This window comes from Lactuca virosa, chromosome 1, assembly GCF_052849685.1.
Source record: "Lactuca virosa cultivar CGN04683 chromosome 1, Lactuca_virosa_CGN04683_v6, whole genome shotgun sequence".
Lineage (NCBI taxonomy): Eukaryota > Viridiplantae > Streptophyta > Magnoliopsida > Asterales > Asteraceae > Lactuca > Lactuca virosa.
In genome coordinates, this window is record NC_136426.1 from 198,303,722 (window position 1) to 198,319,266 (window position 15,545).

The window sequence follows — 15,545 nt, forward strand, 5'->3', positions numbered from 1 at the left end:
GTCATACTAGTGAAGAAACCTTAATTTGAGATTTCAATCACATCAAGAAATCATAGTAATGCTCTGATACCACTAATAATAACTAATGATCAAATAACTATAAACACATGCCAATTAATAAAGTATATCAATATTGATAAGCTAGGTAAAGTGTAATGTCCCAAATAAACCAAATTCATCTAAATAACACCTCCAACCAAAGGATATCATTAATATATAAAGAAAATCAATAATAATATGTAAATCAATAAAGATTAGAGACATATACAACGAGATTTACGTGAAAAATCCAACCAAAGGCGGAGGAAACATCCAAGAGATCCAATAGTGATGATAATATTTATATTGCAAAGAAATAGGAGAAATACAAGTATTTGCGGCTAATGTTTGGGGTAATTTGAGAGGAAAAACAAGTAAAGACGAACTAGAGTTTTTATGTGTAAAAGCTCTCAGCTCTCTCTATTTTATAAGAACCAAATAAGGCGTTAAAACCCATATCGAATCTGTGAGTGCTGCCCATAAAACCTCCAAGTTGTTTCGTCTTGGTCTCATAAGAATAACCATCAACTCAAAACGTTGCCCTTGAAGGCTCCAAGCTAATTCGTCTAGAAAAAGACAGAATTTGACACAACCACTTGGACCACCATTTCTGAGATTAAGGTCAATTTTCAACAATACAAATTAAAGCAAATTTGATAGTTTCATATAATATAAAACATATCACACAAAATATACCATATCATCGAGTTGGAAGTAAATTTGCAATGTGCTGGAGTATTTGGTACTACCGTTTTGTGTTTGGAGTAGAATAAAATATATTTTGTGGGTTATATAAAGATGGAAAAGATAAAATTTAATCTTACCTGTTTCTTCTAAAAATATAATAATAATGAAATAAAAGAAAAATAAAAGAAAAAGCTGAAAGGCATTTAGATTGTGTCAGAAGCAAAGGCACGTTCTTTGCCCATATACTTATTTTCCCTTGCAACTGTTGCAACAACGCGACCAATTGAAATGATTTTTTATTTAAGTTTTTTTTTTTTTTTTTAATGAAGATGGGAATATTATTTATATATTTTTATAAAAATGAGAGACCTATTTTCTAAATTAGTTCTACATTTTGGGTTGGTGTGAATTGAATTCAACGTCAAACACATTATAACTTATTTACTTTTTTTTTTCTCTTCCATTTTGTTCAACTTAGTTCGATTTGATTTTTTTCTTTTTTCTTGTTTGGGTGATAATGGGATGTAATAGACATCATTGATCATTCCCCTTCCAATGCCATACTCCTACCATAAATAGCAAACATAGTGGCCTTATAACACAAACCACAAACACTCTCCATTCCATCATCAAAATGGCTTCCTTCCTAACTTCCACTCTCTATTCCCTCTCCCTAACCCTAATTTTAGCCGCCTCAGCCACCGCTAACCTCCCTTTCTCCACCCACTTCGTCGAAACAAAACCAACAACCACCAGAAAAATGACCCGCCTTCATTTCTATTTCCATGACATTGTGAGTGGCAAGAACCCAACTGCTCTCAAAATAATCGGGCCTAAAAGTTTGTTTGGAACAACTGTAATCATCGATGACCCTTTGACTATAGACACCAAGCCCGATTCGTTGGTGGTGGGAAGAGCTCAAGGACTCTATGCTATGGCTTCTCAACATGACTCGGGTTTACTTATGACTATTAATTTTGTTTTTACTTATGGAAAGTACAATGGAAGTGCGCTTAGTGTTATGGGTCGAAACCGTGTGTTTGATGTGGTGAGGGAAATGCCTGTTGTTGGAGGAAGTGGGGTCTTTAGATTTGCTCGTGGCTATGCACTTGCGAGCACTGTGAGGTATAATTTGAAAACCGGAAACGCGGTGGTTCAGTATAATGTCACTGTCATGCATGATTGAAAAAGTTAAATTCTTTTGTCCTCACATGTTGTCCTGATAGAGGGTAAGAATGTGAGAATTCATAAATGAGGTCTCGGTTTCCAAACATGAATATCACATCCATATAACCATAACCACAACACTATGTTTTTGTGCCCTTCATGTTAGCTGTGGGTCCCGTCAGTGTAAGCACCTCTACCCGTTGTGCCATACTTTTCTTTTACGGTTTAACTCTTTTATCTTGTATTGTGATATCTAAGTTAAAGCTCACCCGTTAATGCATTTGTATTTTTTTTGAAATATGTCCGCGAATTGTTGCTAATGCCACATTTTCTAGTAGTCTAATGTGGATTTTTGCTTATTTTTCTTTTTCTGGTTTGCCATGGGTTCAAAATATTCATTCTATAAACAAGAGGAAAAAGAATGTGTATGACTTAAACCCTAGAAAAGCTAAGTAACCTTGGCGCACTAGGCTCATGTTGGATCCAAAGATTATAGTAATTCTTTACAACAAAATGTTATTCTAAAGCTACAAACTTTAGACAAAAGAACAGATCTTGAAGTATTTTATTAGTCAAACAGATGATCATACATTTATGAAGCTCAGAAAAGAGGGCATCGTTGTTTTTTATACACAGAAGTAAGCAAACAAAAACAAAGAAACCAAAGAACAATTCACCATGATTACAAACTACACACTAACTGTACCTCCCAAACTTCCAAGCTGAAATCGTAAACAACGGTTGATTATGCCAACAAATAACCAAAAACCCATTTTCATTTTTAATCTTATAACCATCGTACCCATAATTCTGCAACAATCTTGTAGCCACCAACATCCCATTATAACTCAATGGAACACGTCCAAATCCCGCCAATTCAAACCTCGGAATCCATTTCTCAAGCTTCTCATGTCTCACCTTTCTTTCAAGCCCCTCGCAAGCTATAATGTTCTTGATTTCTTCCCCAAATAACATCTTTTCAACCTTTTGACGATCGACTGATGTTCTTGGAACAGTAGATTCTAAGCAATCGAATAGAGCTGCATAAAAGATCAAAGCTTCAAGTGCTCGATCCATCAAAGTAAACCCGTTGTGATTCGATTCTTGTTCAGTTACCACCATTAGTTTTGGTGAAAGATTCCAAAGGGAGTTCAAAAAGCTCATGATTTTCCCGGAATTTAGCAACAATGGTGATGACGAGGTCGAATCGGGACTCGGGCTAAATGGGTTTACAATATCTTTTTTCAGAAAATCACCTAAAGTTTGTGAATTTATGAGAATTCGATTTGATGATGGGCTTTGAGTTCTTTTAATCGTTTCATCATCGAACGCTAATAGAGTGTGGAGTTGAAGAACCGAACTTATTGCTAAAGCTTCACCGGATTTATAACGTAATTGTTCCATTTCAAGATTCTCCAATCGGGTTACGATTGGATTAAACTGAAACGGGATGTCTAATTTCTCAGCTTCTTCGTTTAATCGAAGAGCCATTTGTTCTAATACTTCTTTTTCTTGATGAATACCAGTGATTCTCAAATGTGGTGGACCTTCGGAACGTGTTCTTAACGCTTGAAGAAGATTAATCCATTGCGCAGGCTCTGAAGAACAAAGATCGATAATGTGAACCATCTTTTCGCCTTCCATGGCTTCGAGAATTGCTTGGTTAGTAATCAGATACGATAGTCTCAAAAACGGGCAGAGATCAAAAAACAATCTTTTTGTAAGAATCTCTTCGGAAATTGACGTGATTTTCGTGGAATTTATAGCTTTGTATAAACCAGGCCACCCTTTGAGCATTCGATTAGCGAGAGCTTCAGTGAAATAAGCTGCGATTCTTTGCATTGTGTCACCATCGGAAGATGAAAGACGATTAATCTGCTCGAGTTCGATGTTGGCATTCTCGATGCTGCCGGCGGCGACGTTGTTAGCACAGGCGACGAGGAGACGGATGAGGTATAATCCACGTTCTTCGGATTCCATTTCTCGTAGCCATGGATATGGTGATCCAATACCAGGTGAGAGTGACATTAGAGAGAATAAGTGAAGTGGGGATGAACTTATAGACGAAGATCCGTCTTCTTGACCCATTCCTGACATTAATCCGTTAAAAATTCGAAATGGGTCTGCAAAATGAACACATGAAATGGCGAAATTAAACGGCAAGAAACAGTCAATCAAGTACTTAATTGTGTTAGTAGACATAAAGTGAAGAGAATCAAAGAAACTCCATTGAAAAATAGAACAAGGATGAACTCACCACTGAATATATCTGAAGTAATAATAGGAAATCCGATGAAACATATGAAAAAAAACTCAAATTCAGAAAAGGGCTTTGAAATGGACTAAAACCCCATGGAGACCCACATAACAAAATCCAAACTTTATCATCTATTTTTTTGATTACCTTCGAAATTATCAAGGGTTTTGGTGTGTTTCTAGGAAAGTGATTAAAAGTCCAAAGTGGGTATAGAAGGAGTTAAAAAGCTCTTTGTTTTGGGGAGGACATATCCAAGGGGTAATGGCTTGTGTGTGACAAATGAAAAGGGTTGTTTTTGTCGTCATTGCATTGGTTCTTCCTATAGGGGACATCACATGAATATGAAATAGGAAGGGTTTTTTGTAGGTTTGTATATGCAACTTGTAATTGATTAAGTGGTAATACGTTAAAATAGCAATATGTTTTTCACATATTATGTTTTTTAAAGGTTAATTTGTATGTAATTTTAATCAGTCGGTCGTGTTAGTATTCCTTTACCATCGTTTAAGTCGCAGGTTTCTTGCGGATATACGGTGTTTGATGCTCAGGGCTGTTTGTTTTTTCCGAAAAAACATTCATGAACACTTATTGCTGTGTCATGCACCACACGTGCATTGTTTGACATTTCACAACTGTTTATTTTTTAGAAGTCTTTTTAACTTAAAAACAGATACGCGCATCGTTTGACCTTTCGCAACCGTTTGTATTACATTGTTTATAACCAAATATTAATAAATTGTAAAGTTAATCACTAAAATTACCAAATTAATTAAAACTAACCGTAAAAATAACTACCGTCTTCGAAAAATTAACAAAATTGAACATGTTTTTCGCTAAATTAACAATTTTATTTGTTGTTATTTAGCAAATAATATGTTTAATTATTTTATATAAACGTCTTTAAAAATTATATAATCAAAATGATCTTTATATTTGATTTGCATATAAATAAACTAAATAAAATTTTGATTTAGAATTATTTTTACTATTGTACAATTAATTCCAGTTCATTACAACTGCCTGCAGACGTAAAAAAAAACAAATATATTTTTTATCACAGGCTCCAGCCGTCTGGTCAACCTCTTCTACTATAGACAGTTGCAGATGTGGTCCACGGACTTTAAGTGTTTTCGCTTCGAAAAAACAAACAACACCTTAATTACAACATTTTGGTATAAAAATAGTTATGGTATGGTATATACATGATGTTTCTTTGTTAATTTACTAAAGATTACATTATTTTATTTATTGTTTTATTGCTTTGAACGACACACATAAAATATAAGATGCGAAAACAAATAAGGTACAAATCACAATTACATGATTCATCCTTTGTTACCATTATTTACAACATGAGATGAAAAAAAATACTTAAGTTCAGATAGTCTTTTGTCATTCGGATTTTGTACACGATGACTTTGACGAAACTTTATACTCACCTGATGTTCTAAATGACCTTAAACCTTCAGGTTTTCCAATTCATAAATTGGTATTAAAAGTTGGTGTTCCAGTTATCTTATTGAAGAATATTGATTAAAAAATGTGGTTTGTGTAATGGAACTAGGCTACAAGTTATAGCATTGGGTAAATGCCACACCCCCAGCCGAGGCGGCGGAACATGTCGGGTTGTACGACTTAGTTCATTGATCACCAACAAATTGAATATACACCACAAGTACAACAATAACAAGGCAACAATTATATTCCACTTTAAGGCCCGAAATCCATGAGTATCTCTTCTGCTAAAAGTTCGTTCAGTGATCTCCTAAGAATACATGTAATTTGAGGGTCAACCAAAGGTTGGTGAGAGTTACAGGTTTTCTGCTAACCGTAGTAATAATATTTTTAAAAAGTATGAAAAGTATTTCTTTTATAATTAAAACCATGTTTGAAAAATGTTAGATAAAAAGAGAAATTGAATTTGTGGTTTCTATAAAGAATCCAGTTAAGTCCATAGTGATTCCTATAACCGAGCTGTGTAACTAGATATAACCCCTTACGACGCTTCATTAGACGTTGTGGATAAAGACTAAAGATAATTATCACCCACTTTGATTGATCCGTCGAGGTTGTAACTAGCAACCGAAGGTGGGGGTGTCAACCGGTATAGATCTATACATACGTATCTCGTTCCGAGGATTAACGGTTATAGTCGAGAGGGTATACTAAGTGGTTAAACTTAGGTAATGTATAGTGTATCACTATAAGTTCAATTTATTCGTAAAAATGTATATTACTCGCTTAAATAGGTAGTATGTTGCTCAAGTGCATGTATAAAATTTCAAGATATATGTGTTATAACTTATACATATATATTCTACATATGTATTGTCACACGCCCGACCGAGAAGGCGGAACATGTCGGGTTGTGCGAATAAGTTCATGGATCACAGGTAAACTGAATATATAGCACAAGTACAACAATAAACAAAATAACATTTGTATTCCATCTTTAAGTTTGAATACATGGTTATTACATATCATAATAATACATGAATTGCCTTAATAGGTATGCAGACATAACTAAAGGTAGTAAACTAAATTGCCTTAAATCCATGATTATCCGTCGTCTGAAATGCTTAAATTACTAACTCCCTGAGAATACATGTGGTTTTGATGGTCAACACAAGGTTGATGAGAATAATGAAGTTTCATCGAGTATAGGCCTAGTAATTAAACGCTTAAAAATGAAAGGACTTGTAACTTTCAAAAATTTATCATGTGGAACAAGCCCATCAGTATTCTATTAGTGTAAAAAAAATGAACATTTTAAAATATGCTCTTGTTAATTATGTGGACCGCTAAATGACCATCTAAAGAAATTTATTATTTCTTGCGTTTGGGTCTTGTATTTGATCGGTCATATATAGTAAAGATCTGGAATTTCCTATATATTTTCCCAATTCCTTTTATGGGATGGTGGTGTTGAGGTGTTGATTTGTTTGAGGATTACTTCACTAAATATTTGACAGTTTTTGTTGGGAAATTCTATACATACCACCCAATTGTTGTGTACCCCAATGTGAGTATAATAGTGCTTGTGTATCCACCATGTTGTGACAATTTATGTGAGTGAGGGAAGGTACATATAGTAGCATCCATTTTGTTTAGAAAATATTAGGGATGTCTATGGTGTGCTAATTACATGAAAATAATTCTTTTGTAGGTTACAAGTTTATCAATCTAATTAACTATAACCAAACTTTAAACAATGCCAATCAAATGTTATGGTGATTCTTTATAAATACAAAGTTGTATATGTTGGTTATTTCTCTTTGTTTGTTATTTCTGAAACATATTAAATTCACATAAAAAGTTTGGAGGTTCATATGTATTGTTTTATAAACACTTAAAAATTTTATTTTGTATATAAGGTATCATTATTGATGTTTAAATTTAATTTGTTGTTGTTTAGGGTTTCTGTTAGGATCGAGTTTTTAGTTTCCATGTTTAAAGTATTTTCTATCCCTATTTAAAGGATGTTAACGAAGAGAAATAAAGTTTATGCTTGAAGTCAATTCTTCTTAAATTTCTTAGAGTAGTTTAACATAGTCTCCTCTAAAGGGAGATTATGCACTAATAATACACACGATTGCACAAAGTACTGTACATGTCCTGTCACGAGATCCAAATCCCCGGGATTTCAAATTTGGTATCAGAGGCAAATCCCGTAATCCCTGTCTCAACCGTTGAATTGATGAAGAAGTTGGAGGCATTTATCATCAAACAAACACAAAATACCAATGATTTAAAGACCAACAGTAATGATCTGAAGGCGGGTGTCGTAGCCTTACAGTCCAACCATTCCACAATAGAGGATGGGTTGCAAGAACAAAGTCAGAACAAGTACTTTTAGCAAACTAAAGCATTGAGTTTTCAATTGAGAATTCGATAATCTTTTTTTGAAGCAAGAGCATCAACAACTTCATCATTAAGATCACTCTCATCATCAAGTAATGATGTAACAAGAATAGCCTTAACAAAATGTTGAAAAGCACCATTGATCTCAACATCGTCATCTTGTACGAAGAACTCATCATTATCTTCAGAATGATGTTCTTGTAAGTTAATAACAGGAATATGAATCAGAGTGGTTGTGATTGTGGTAGAATCATGAAAAATTGGATTATGTTGAATCGAAGCAGGTAAGGTTTGAACCGAAATAGTAGTAACATGAGGGATGAATGGAGATTGTGGTCGGAATAGAAGTATTCACCTGAAGATTCACTTCTGAAGAAAGACCGGTATCTTTGAGTCTGGTAGTATCTTCATTACGAGAATCACTAATCGTAACTTCATCATCTTCATCAATCATATAAAATTGTCTTCTTTTCTTCTTTTGTTTCTTAACAGGCTTTGAGGAAACTCTTTCTTAATCTGCTTTCCCTTTTCTATTTCCACCTGTTCGTTTAGTCCCAACAGTAGCTTCCAAAGCATTTATCATTGCTTGAGACATTGACCTCACATTAGGATTAAGGATCTTCCTGTAAATCTGAATCACATCAATATCTTTCGGAACTACTTGAAGCATAGTTTCAGGAATCAGAACATTATATTGAAAATATTTCGCATTCAAAGTAGCAAAAGTCATAGTATTCACAAAAGAAAATTGAGCCATCTGAGCATCCTCCATTGTCGAAACCTTGAAATAATGACGAGCATTCTTTACAACAATCGACCAAAATCTTGGACACGATATATTTGAATCCTTTGAAGACGAAGAAATACTTTGAGTAAATTGCACCCAAATAATATGATCTAAATCAAAATTCTCTCTAGAATACAATGCATAAAGCAAAGTATGAAACAATTTGTTTGAATTATCAGAGCCTGTAATTCGTTCAGATAAACATCGAAATAAGATTGTTAAGAGAGCATTCCAAACTGGTGGTAAGGATGATTTCTTGAACCTTGAGAGTAACAATAATTCCTCCTTGTATCCCATCTAATGATACGTCTTGATAATTGAAATTGAATCGGATAATTCCGGATTGAGAAAACCTTCACCAGTACATAGCCATAATAATTTGCATAAACTGGACTTCGAGATGTGTGTCTTATGGCCTTGAACCTCAAACTTCATAACATCCTTCACTTTGTGGTAATGTGCAGAAGTATATGCCAAGATAAGAGCAGACAAAGGAACTTTTAGGGCTAATCTAATAATGGAATGCTTTAGACATATGATCAAACGTTGAATAACATTTGTATATTTCGATTCATCAACATCCAGAATAAGATTATGATTCGCCTTAACACCAAATGATTTGATGATGCAAATTGATCCATAAAAGAGATATGATCAGCAGAAACTGCATAGTGATTAAGATGAATACATGGAAGCAAAAGAAGAATAGAGAGAATTTTCTTTGCTTGATGTCTTGAAACATATGAAAGCATAAAGAGAATAATTGTGTATTGTGATGAGTATTTATACGTAAGCCAACCATCAAGTATGAATTTGAAAGGTCCACCAGAAACCGCCATAAGCACATGACTCATCACATGTCATCTTTGAATCATGAACCCATCATCATTAGATAGTGGTCCAATAAGAATATGTCAACTCAATATCTTTAAATTGGAAGGATACAAATCACTATGAATAGACTTTCTCATTTAAATAAGCATCATCTCACTTATTTAATTCAATTTTGCATTAATAAGAAAGATTGAAACATGCCAATTCAATTTGCAGCAGTTTCGTAACAACTAAGTCCACCCTTCAATTTAACAAAAAATGAAATTGTATCCATTGGAATTACGACCAATGTTACAACAAAATCATCTCGAACGAAGGATAATAATATTTTCATCTAATCACGAGAAGAATGATTAGAATCATAAACTAGACTTTGAAGAATCTAGGCATACGTTGTATTACTCATAACCTCATGGATTATTGTGCAAATGTGTGTAAAAGAATTAGATAAAATCAAGATAATTTTTTGGATTCTATTGATATCAAAGTTATTTGATATAAAAACAGTATTAATCTGGAAAAGATTCTTCGTTCTAAGTTAAGAGAGACTAAGAAGCGCTTGTGTGGTTTCTCGATGAATTATGATCGACAACTTGTTAAGAAGTTACGAAAGGCATCTTTTCATAGTTAAAATGGGTAGGTTTATTTCCAATCATATATGCAACTTGAAATAAGTGCACAGATACGAAAGAAAATCCTTGATTGGTCAATGTAATCAAATTCAAGTAAACATTAGCTTTTGAAAAGATTTAAGTAACAGATTGAATAAAAAGGTTCAGTCAGAAATCTCAAAATATGAGAAATAAAGAATATGAACCTATTAGGAAGAAACGATCTGGAATCAATCACTTTCATTAATGTTTCACAACATGAGAAATTGTGAGATTTTGAACATTGGAAAACTCCGTCAATTCAGTGGTTAAATCTAGAACAACAAGTTGTTCACCGTCAACTCCTTAGGAAAGGTTGGTGAGTTTCATTGAAATCATGGTAATAATGACTTCCAGATCATCATCATAGAATGTTTGTTGCCCTATACGGAAGTTGGTTATACTTGATAGTGAGGGTCAACGCGAAGTCGAATTCAGATATGGTTAAAAGAATATTACGAAATGAAGTTGGTACCTTGAAACATAATAAGTTTCTTTTGTCAGTTCCTTATGTTTCATACTAGAATTCGTAAACAAATTCATCGTCAATTCATTTTTGGAAACACGTTTTTCACAATTTCATGGTGACAATGAATTGATCATAAAAAGGATTTTCGAAAAACCATATTTTCAAGTTGGTTTAAACTCAAAATATCAAGGGTTAATAAAAAAACATAGTTGAGAGATCCGTAATTCGTTTTTGGACTCACAATTGAAGAAAAAAATATTTGTGGATTTTTAAAATTTTCTAAAAGAAAAAATCTTTTTGGATTTTAGAAAATTTTATAAAAGAAAAAATATTTTTGGATTTTTGAAAATTATATAAAAGAGAATCTTTTTGGATTTTTGAAATTTTCATAAAAGAAAAACATAAAGCAAAAGATAAACAAACTATGACTCATTGCGAGCAATCGCAATTGAACAGTAAAATATAATGAGATAAGTACGAACAAAAATGCTTCAGATATGCTTTTGTAAAAATACATGTTAAGACTTGATCTGAGTGATTGCAGTCAATCGTATTTGAATAATAACCTTTCACATTGACAATCCATGACAATGCACTACGACTGTTCGTATCTAGTCGTAACTAAACACTAACATCTCACAGTGTTACTTTGAAATAGGTTTTGGAACCGATTCTACCTCCATCATTCCTAACCCATGAAGAATATGATTAAATGAAGCTTCAGGTAATGCTTTTGTAAAAAAATCTGCTAATTGATCTCCAAATCTAACAAAATGCACTTCAACATTTCCATCTTCAACATGATCTTTAATGAAATGATATCGTAGAGCAATATGCGTAGTTTTTAGTGTTGATCTGGATTGTGACAAATACGAATAGCACTTTCATAATCACAATATAAAGGAATCTTTCTCATACTTATGCCATAATCCCTTAATTGACTTTGAATCAAAATTATTTGTGAGGTACAAGATGCGGCTGCAATTCTTGTACTTCACAAATAATTGGACAATTCTTACTACTCTCCCCCACTTAAACTGGATTTCTTCCTCGAAATCACTCCTTACTACTCTCCAGACATACCCGACGACTTGGAAAATTCTTCCACACTCCCAATTCGAACTGAGAAGTCGACTCATACAGGAGACTGCCTGCCTATACTATAATCAAAACCCAATCTTAGAGGAACTTACTGATGGGTTTTGAGCACTACATCGTTCCTATGGTGTACATGCAAACCCTAAAGCTTTGGATCTAGTTTGTCTAATGAACATGCAATAATCATCCAAAGCCATAAACCCTAGATCTAGCATGTGATAATCGATATTAACATAGAATAGGGTTTAGATCTTACCTTGATTGTTATGTAGCAATAACAATCTCAATTCCTCCTTGTAATTGGCTTCTGAAAGCTTAGTGTCACAAGTGTCACACCTCTAATGGCTCACAAACACCAAGATCAAGAGGATGACTTAGGAGAAGAGAAGGAGGCACCAAGAAAACTTCCAAGAACCCTAAGGAACACTTAGCCACGTTTTTGGTGCCCTAGGGGTCCTTATATATGTGAGGCTATTAGGGTTTTGAACTAGGAAACCCTAATCTGACTGCTTAGGCCCTAAGCAGCCCATGGACTCCCTCTTTAGAGGCCTTGGACGAATTCTAATGGGTTTTCCCATAGATTTCGTCCACTCCATCCTCTATGGAGTCCATTAGCCCAATATCCAACTATCACACAATTGACAGTTCTAGTCCCCTTTTTTAATTAATGTCTTTTAGTCACAAAATCAAATCTTATTAATTCTTGACTAATATTAATTAAATAATATGATTTCTCTCTTAATATATTATTCATATAATATATTAATAAATCATAATTATTCTCTTTTTCCATAAATCATCCTATCAAGTTGCTTTGGTGAAGGCAACCCAAAAGGACCATGCTCGCAATCGGGTCAAGTACATACCAAAATAGTTATGGGCTTAGACACTAATCCAACAGTCTCCCACTTGGATAAGTCTAATAACTATTCTGCGTATGACTTCAAATCCTGATCAACAATCGTAGCTTTCAAAAGCCGCTTTCAACTCTGATCTTATCAGATACACGTCCTTTAGATAAGGGATCATATATTCCTCTATTCTAGATATCGCATAGACGTGAGACATGGATTGAAATCATTCTCTCAGTCTATGTGTTTTTTCCCGATTTCCGATTTATGATGACTGACTAATTGAACAAATCAAATCAGTCCTGGCCCGGCCAAGCACTTATGTTTGTCATCACTAAATCATCGAGGGGCCAACAGATATCGCTTTTATCCCACTTTGGGTAAAAGGAACGGATAAACTTCGACTCAATGCTCGCTTGTACTCACTCACCAAATCACACACAACAATACGTTTTATAACACCAAGTTACTGGTGTGTTTACATATTATCAATGTGTAACCGACTCGCAAGATACAACTCACACATCTCGGTTTCAAGAACATAAGATATTATCGTCTCACCAATCACTCGTGATAAAATCCATGAAGCGATCCAAGTGAGCATGGGTTTAATCCAATGCTCAAATCATATTCACAAGCACTCATGAACGTTGTAGCAAACGTTTGATATGTCTAATACACTTTAGACAATCTATAAACCAATTCATGACAATCTTCTTTCATACCCACATCCAAAGTATGAGCGACTTTGGAACGTTCGAATAATCTTATTATTCAGGAAGTTAAAACATGCAAATTGAAACACAAGAATAATATTAATACTATATGGCCTCAAACCTTTGAGTATAAATAAAACAATTTTATTTAATCACCATATTGATTACTCATTATTTGTTGTTTCAGGTAATCAACTTCTTACTTGAATTATGACAATAATTGTCCCATGCTCTTAGCATGCACACTCTGTTTACCTATGGTCCTTACTTTGTGAAATAGTATAATTGAATAACATTTTCAATCACACTCATTTCACAATTCCCAATCCTTACCACAAGTGTAAGAATACCAAATTCTTGCCACTTATAGAATATGTTAGATTCTAACATTTTATGCAATGATTCTTTCATAATGTCACAGCACCAAAGTCACAAAGACTATTGCCAATGCAATTACAAAGTACTCTATTGGAGATTGGTGCAAGACAATTCCATAGACATGAAGTCTCACATTCAAAGTACATTCCTTTGAACATCCTTCCTGCATAAAAGTTTTCTGATCAAGACATAGAGATTCTTAACGTCGAACTCCCAATATGAAAACATTTCAATATTTTCCATATGACAACTCATTATTAATAGAATCATATCTAATAATAATAATGTCAGTATGGTCCTTCCACTACTATACTTCCAATTGATCATAAGCAGCCAATCCTTGGCGAACCTTAGATTGTCCTTTGATAGTTGTTTAATAAATTTAGTCATGTTCGGTTCTAGTCCTTTTTCCCTCTTAATGCCCTAGGCATTCGGAAAATTTTAGAACGGTCGAATATTACAGCATATGCAATCGATCCTATACTCGAAGTGTATGGGACACGATTCATAATGAAAAACATGATACTTTACTAGTTTCTTGCTATAATATTGTCATAATACTTCTATTTGCCGTGTTCTCAAAATTCGAACTATGAAGAGGGATACCGTAATCATAATCAAGCTTTGAGAATGCAAATAATAAATATATCCTTGACTAAATTCAATTAAACTTTCTCGATCTAAACATTTAGATTTGAAACGAAGTATAATATTCTCTCCCTTAATTATAGCAAAACAACTTTTCAACCTATGCAACTTTGCAAAGTGAAACTTTTGTTTTCTTTAATTAATATTGCCAACATGCAATACTTAAAATAATAATAATCATGCTCCCACTAACATGATGATTATATCCATTTCAGCATAACATTTATACTCCCACTAGCTTTGACACGTATTCAGAAAACATTTGGACTTCTAAAAGACAATACTTATTGACTTCCAAAGTTCATATTTCCAATACGATGTGCTTCAATAAGCCTTTATCTAAGCTTCTCAAACACACACACCTTTCCTTAGACAGCTCACATGTGTGTCTAAACTAATTCAGAACTTATATTACTAAGTCCCAAATGTTCAGACTAATTGCCAAGTCTCACAATTCGAACTATGAAGAGGGATGCCGTAATCATAATCGAATTTGAGAATGCAATTTACATAATCACTATCTCCTTAAAATCTCTCTTAGTGAAAGCGTTTCCTCACAATCATTTTCATGAAGGAGAGAAACCTTATGATACTTAGATTTTATGGTGCATGTGTTCCTATCCATGTAAATTTGTCATAAGAATAATCATAAAATAATGTTTGTGACAAATTCAAACTCTTATGGACAGAACTTGTTCATTTTTAATTTCTTGCCATCAAGGGTCCCACCATTGCTTCCAAGTTATTTAGCAGCTCACCTATGCCAGTCAATGTACTTTCATTGATCAAGGTGTTTGCCCTTATGCATTCAATTGAGAACTTGTAGAACTCATATGCATAATCACTCAACTGGATTGGCACATAAATACAATTTTGTCAACACGATAGGTTACAATCCTCAAGTCGTGTGCTAGTGTTTAATAAATTTACTTCTTGATTTGTTCTTGAAACTTTTCAAGATCTTTAGACTCCCACTGACCTCTTGACATATTATATTCTCTTATCAAGAAACATTTACTGACAAAACAAATATCCAAGAGTTAGTGTGTGTCTATATCAAGACAAAACTACGCGCAATTTGGTACTAGTTGGTCTTTGTCTTA

The 15,545-nt window shown here is 33.8% G+C and overlaps 1 long non-coding RNA gene and 2 pseudogenes across 3 annotated transcripts; 1 reads left to right on the forward strand and 2 right to left on the reverse strand.

Annotated features, from left to right (window-relative positions):
- Positions 1–275: 275 nt before the first annotated feature.
- On the reverse strand, positions 276–831 carry LOC145108210 (uncharacterized). The gene is made up of 2 exons (XR_013708116.1): positions 736–831; positions 276–649 (listed from the first exon to the last, which is right to left on the reverse strand). It is a non-coding gene; the product is annotated as an uncharacterized LOC145108210 (long non-coding RNA).
- A 480-nt stretch (positions 832–1,311) lies between these two features.
- Positions 1,312–2,191, forward strand: LOC145163687 (dirigent protein 22 pseudogene; annotated as a pseudogene).
- Positions 2,192–2,439: 248 nt separating this feature from the next.
- Positions 2,440–4,421, reverse strand: LOC145163693 (scarecrow-like protein 3 pseudogene; annotated as a pseudogene). 2 transcript variants are annotated; one of them, XR_013739717.1, is made up of 2 exons: positions 4,298–4,421; positions 2,440–4,016 (listed from the first exon to the last, which is right to left on the reverse strand). The product of XR_013739717.1 is annotated as a scarecrow-like protein 3 pseudogene, transcript variant X2 (transcript). The 2 variants fall into 2 exon arrangements; XR_013739715.1 differs by lacking the exon at positions 4,298–4,421 and adding an exon at positions 4,151–4,283.
- Between the last annotated feature and the right edge of the window lie 11,124 nt (positions 4,422–15,545).